This window comes from Gopherus evgoodei, chromosome 8 (assembly GCF_007399415.2).
Source record: "Gopherus evgoodei ecotype Sinaloan lineage chromosome 8, rGopEvg1_v1.p, whole genome shotgun sequence".
In the NCBI taxonomy this organism is placed as follows: domain Eukaryota; kingdom Metazoa; phylum Chordata; order Testudines; family Testudinidae; genus Gopherus; species Gopherus evgoodei.
This window is the reverse complement of record NC_044329.1, coordinates 107,858,490-107,864,791: the sequence shown is the minus strand read 5'-3', so window position 1 is coordinate 107,864,791 and position 6,302 is coordinate 107,858,490.

Sequence of the window (6,302 nt, the reverse complement as noted above, 5' to 3'; positions counted from 1 at the left end):
TGCAGCAGGTCCACCGGAGCCACGGGACCAGCAGACCCTCCGCAGGGACGCCTGCAGCAGGTCCACCGGAGCCGCGGGACCAGCAGACCCTCCGCAGGGACGCCTGCAGCAGGTCCACCGGAGCCACGGGACCAGCAGACCCTCCGCAGGGACGCCTGCAGCAGGTCCACCGGAGCCGCGGGACCAGCAGACCCTCCGCAGGGACGCCTGCAGCAGGTCCACCGGAGCCACGGGACCAGCGGACCCTCCGCAGGGACGCCTGCAGCAGGTCCACCGGAGCCACGGGACCAGCGGACCCTCCGCAGGGACGCCTGCAGCAGGTCCACCGGAGCCGCGGGACCAGCGGACCCTCCGCAGGGACGCCTGCAGCAGGTCCACCGGAGCCACGGAACCAGCGGACCCTCCGCAGGGACGCCTGCAGCAGGTCCACCGGAGCCACGGGACCAGCGGACCCTCCGCAGGGACGCTTGCAGCAGGTCCACCGGAGCCACGGGACCAGCAGACCCTCTGTAGGGACGCCTGCAGCAGGTCCACCGGAGCCACGGGACCAGCGGACCCTCCGCAGGGACGCCTGCAGCAGGTCCACCGGAGCCACGGGACCAGCAGACCCTCCGCAGGGACGCCTGCAGCAGGTCCACCGGAGCCGCGGGACCAGCAGACCCTCCGCAGGGACGCCTGCAGCAGGTCCACCGGAGCCACGGGACCAGCAGACCCTCCGCAGGGACGCCTGCAGCAGGTCCACCGGAGCCGCGGGACCAGCAGACCCTCCGCAGGGACGCCTGCAGCAGGTCCACCGGAGCCACGGGACCAGCGGACCCTCCGCAGGGACGCCTGCAGCAGGTCCACCGGAGCCACGGGACCAGCGGACCCTCCGCAGGGACGCCTGCAGCAGGTCCACCGGAGCCGCGGGACCAGCAGACCCTCCGCAGGGACGCCTGCAGCAGGTCCACCGGAGCCACGGAACCAGCGGACCCTCCGCAGGGACGCCTGCAGCAGGTCCACCGGAGCCACGGGACCAGCGGACCCTCCGCAGGGACGCTTGCAGCAGGTCCACCGGAGCCACGGGACCAGCGGACCCTCCGCAGGGACACTTGCAGCAGGTCCACCGGAGCCACGGGACCAGCAGACCCTCCGCAGGGACACTTGCAGCAGGTCCACCGGAGCCGCGGGACCAGCAGACCCTCCGCAGGGACACTTGCAGCAGGTCCACCGGAGCCACGGGACCAGCAGACCCTCCGCAGGGACACTTGCAGCAGGTCCACCGGAGCCACGGAACCAGCAGACCCTCCGCAGGGACGCCTGCAGCAGGTCCACCGGAGCCACGGGACCAGCAGACCCTCCGCAGGGACGCCTGCAGCAGGTCCACCGGAGCCACGGGACCAGCAGACCCTCCGCAGGGACACTTGCAGCAGGTCCACCGGAGCCACGGAACCAGCGGACCCTCCGCAGGGACACTTGCAGCAGGTCCACCGGAGCCACGGGACCAGCAGACCCTCCGCAGGGACGCCTGCAGCAGGTCCACCGGAGCCACGGGACCAGCAGACCCTCCGCAGGGACACTTGCAGCAGGTCCACCGGAGCCACGGGACCAGCAGACCCTCCGCAGGGACGCCTGCAGCAGGTCCACCGGAGCCACGGGACCAGCGGACCCTCCGCAGGGACGCCTGCAGCAGGTCCACCGGAGCCACGGGACCAGCAGACCCTCCGCAGGGACACTTGCAGCAGGTCCACCGGAGCCACGGGACCAGCAGACCCTCCTCAGGGACACTTGCAGCAGGTCCACCGGAGCCACGGGACCAGCAGACCCTCCGCAGGGACACTTGCAGCAGGTCCACCGGAGCCGCGGGACCAGCAGACCCTCCGCAGGGACACTTGCAGCAGGTCCACCGGAGCCACGGGACCAGCAGACCCTCCGCAGGGACACTTGCAGCAGGTCCACCGGAGCCACGGAACCAGCAGACCCTCCGCAGGGACGCCTGCAGCAGGTCCACCGGAGCCACGGGACCAGCAGACCCTCCGCAGGGACACTTGCAGCAGGTCCACCGGAGCCACGGAACCAGCGGACCCTCCGCAGGGACACTTGCAGCAGGTCCACCGGAGCCACGGGACCAGCAGACCCTCCGCAGGGACGCCTGCAGCAGGTCCACCGGAGCCACGGGACCAGCAGACCCTCCGCAGGGACACTTGCAGCAGGTCCACCGGAGCCACGGGACCAGCAGACCCTCCGCAGGGACGCCTGCAGCAGGTCCACCGGAGCCACGGGACCAGCAGACCCTCCGCAGGGACGCCTGCAGCAGGTCCACCGGAGCCACGGGACCAGCAGACCCTCCGCAGGGACACTTGCAGCAGGTCCACCGGAGCCACGGGACCAGCAGACCCTCCTCAGGGACACTTGCAGCAGGTCCACCGGAGCCACGGGACCAGCAGACCCTCCGCAGGGACACTTGCAGCAGGTCCACCGGAGCCGTGGGACCAGCAAGCGGCAGAGCGCCCCCCGCGGCGTGCCGCCGTGCTTGGGCGGCGAAATGGCTAGAGCCGGCCCTGCGCCTAGAGCACCAAAAACCCTGGCGCCGCTCCTGCGCACCCCTGAATTTCCCAAACACCCCCAGTTTTGTGAACAAGTTATGTGCAGTGTTGCCAATGTAATATTTGTCTGGAAATTTGAACTGAAACATTAATACACACTTTAAATGCATATAAAGTGTATGATGAAATAAGTGTATCTGAAAAAATATAATAGATTTTAAAAGTCTGAACATAGACTAGCTTCCTTATACAGCCGTTGTTTTTTATGACAATGTCAGTGCATTCATTTCAGTGATATTGGCCAACCTAATCATTTCAAATGATGATTTGTCAGCAAAGTCTAAATGAGCTCTCCCTGACAGCTAGTGATGAGCTGGGGGAGGCATCAAGACCAGATTGTGTTACAGTCACACTCTTCCTAGATATCCAGCAAACAGAGCTGTGTGCCCAAGTGATAGACTTTGGCTGGAGCTGGGTTACAAATCACTTGAATGTGTGTGTGTGGCTGGGGCGGGGGAAATGAAATGTTATTCTTATTGTATGAGTAAAGGGCAGTAGAACTGTACTTAGCTTGTGCTGATTGAGGGCATCAAAAGAGAGGGTGGGGACCTGTCCCTCTCCACTGTTTAAAGACAGAGCTGATTAGGCTCCATAGAGTCTTTTGTTCTGTTAAGTGACCACTACAGCCGAAATCACTGAGAATCAGGTCTGAGGCCATGTCTACATCTAAAATTTTGCAGCGCTGGTTGTTACAGCTGTATTAGTACAGCTGTATAGGGCCAGCGCTGCAGAGTGGCCACACTTACAGCAACCAGCGCTGCAAGTGGTGTTAGATGTGGCCACACTGCAGCGCTGTTGGGCGGCTTCAAGGGGGGTTCCGGGACGAGAGAGCAAACCGGGAAAGGAAACCAGCTTCCCCGCGGTTTGCTCTCTCGGTCCCGGAGCCACCCAGCAAACCGCAGGGAAGGAGACCTGCTTGCTCGGGGTTCCGGGACCGAGAGAGCAAACCGGGAACGCCGCGGTTTGCTCTCTCGGTCCCGGAGCCAGCCAGCAAACCGCAGGGAAGGAGACCTGCTTGCTCGGGGTTCCGGGACCGAGAGAGCAAACCGGGAACGCCGCGGTTTGCTGTCTCGGTCCCGGAGCCAGCCAGCAAACCGCAGGGAAGGAGACCTGCTTGCTCGGGGTTCCGGGACCGAGAGAGCAAACCGGGAACGCCGCGGTTTGCTCTCTCGGTCCCGGAGCCACCCAGCAAACCGCAGGGAAGGAGACCTGCTTGCTCGGGGTTCCGGGACCGAGAGAGCAAACCGCGGCGAAGCTGGTTTCCTTTCCCGGTTTGCTCTCTCGGTCCCGGAACCCCGAGCAAGCAGGTCTCCTTCCCTGCGGTTTGCTGGGTGGCTCCGGGACCGAGAGAGCAAACCGCGGCGTTCCCGGTTTGCTCTCTCGGTCCCGGAACCCCGAGCAAGCAGGTCTCCTTCCCTGCGGTTTGCTGGGTGGCTCCGGGAACGCGAGAGCAAACCGCGGCGAAGCTGGTCTCCTTTCCCGGTTTGCTCTCTCGGTCCCGGAACCCCGAGCAAGCAGGTCTCCTTCCCTGCGGTTTGCTGGGTGGCTCCGGGACCAGAGAGCAAACCGGGAAAGGAAACCAGCTTGATTACCAGAGGCTTCCTCCTTCCACGGAGGTCAAGAAAAGCGCTGGTAACTGTCTTCATTGGATTACCAGCGCTGGATCACCAGCGCTGGATCCTCTACACCCGAGACAAAACGGGAGTACGGCCAGCGCTGCAAACAGGGAGTTGCAGCGCTGGTGGTGCCCTGCAGATGTGTACACCTTCAAAGTTGCAGCGCTGTAACTCCCTCACCAGCGCTGCAACTTTCTGATGTAGACAAGCCCTAAGTGCTTAGATCTGCTGTGGGACAGTGTTTCTGTGGAAGAAACGTCCCCCCAGTCTGCACTAGCAGGGAGGTTCCTTCCCCCCCCCTTCCCCAGTGAAAACCAACCAAACTCTATTAAGTTGCAGGCAATTTACATAGCTGTGAACACAGAAACTAGAGTTTTATTTGTATTGCAGCCCTCTGGCCATATTAGAAATCAGAACAAAACAAATGCAAAGTAAGGTGAGGGCTTTGTGCTTGACAACTTTGATAGCAACTATTTTAATCTTCAAATACTCGTTCACAATAGGTGGTGCTAGGCTAATAAGATGAAGACTACCTGTGGCTGTTAGAGGTTTAAACGTTGAAATTTTTCTCATGAAATTAAATGTATTGTGAAAATTGTCTGCTTTTGCCTGAAAATTCTAATAGTTTGTCAAAAAAAGTATCTATTCTGGCTGAAATTTCACCAAACCATCAATTTTTTGGTGAAAATTTTTGACAAAAATGAAAAATAATTAACGGGGGGATGACTATTTTCCAACCAGCTCAGGTTAAAGTCCCTAGTTTTTTTAAGGTTGCCAAATTTTAAAGGAGGGAACACCCAAACTGTAAACTGAAGCTGTTGAAAGAGAGACAATAACACAAAAATGTTGAGTAATGAGTTCCTATAATTCTGGCTAAGTCTGAATTTCCATTTTTTCCTCCCCTTCCATTGGCTTTGTGTGTAATGGTTTAACACTGGATACACACCACGGTTAGCCAAATAAATAAGATCAAAGTAGTGTTTTAAGCAGGACGTTGCCTTGTATATGGGCCTTGTCCATGGTGGATTTAGATCCTTGCTGGAATAAACTTGCTCCTGACGATAGACTGATGGTTTATTCTTAGCAATTTAAAGTTTTAAAACCAGCAGCCTTTCCTCATTAACACACCCAGCGCCTCTCATCCTGGGCGTGATCTCACAGTGGGTACGTCTACACTGCAAAACCAAGGCAAGCCCCAGCAGCGAGTCAGACCTCGGGCTTGTGCTACAGGGCTGAAAACAGCAGTGTAGGTGTTCCGGCTTGGACTGGAGCCTGGGCTGTGAAACCCGGCGAGGCGGGTGGGTCTTGGAGCTTGGGCTCCTGCCCGAGTGGGAATGCCTACCCTGCTATTTTCAGTCCAGTAGTGCGAGCTGGAGTCAGTTGACTGGGCTCTGAGACTCGCTTCCACAGGGTTGTTATTTTTCCAGTGTGGACATAGCCTGTGTCTCTCCACCCCAGCCAGTGCTGCTCCATGTGCTGGACGTAAGTGGATAGATATGGTGCTCCCTTTCAGGGAGCGCCGAGCCCTTGGCCGAGGGGCAGGAGTAGAGTGATCAGATAGCAAGTGTGAAAAATCAGGACAGGGGTGGGGGGTAATAAGCGCCTATATAAGAGAAAGTCCCAAATATCAGGACTGTCTCTATAAAATCGGGACATCTGGAGGCTGGCAACGGGAGGTTCCGCGGCCGAGGGGAATGGCAGTTGGAAGTGGGCAGTTGGCGGGAGGCTGAAGGCAACGCTCAGCACGGCAGGGTCCCCCTGCGCTGCAGATGAGGGGCCAGGCGGTGATGAAGGAGCAGAGCAATGAGCTTGGGAGGGACAGGGTCTGGGGAGCAGGGGCGGGAAAATGAGCTGAAGAGAGAAAAGCAAGGCTCAGCCTGAGAGAGAGAGCCTGGAACGCCCCCCAACAGAGAGGTCAATGTGCTGCTCCTGGCTCGGAGATGGGGTACAGGGATGGGGGATGGAGGATGCAGGGAAGGAAGGAGGAAGGGGCTGGGTGTGTGGGGATGCGGAGAAGGAGGGGGAGGGGATGGGGGAGGTGTGAGGGGCTGTGGGGAAGGAGTGGAGGTGGGGGAATGGGGTGTGAGGGAGTTTGGGGAAG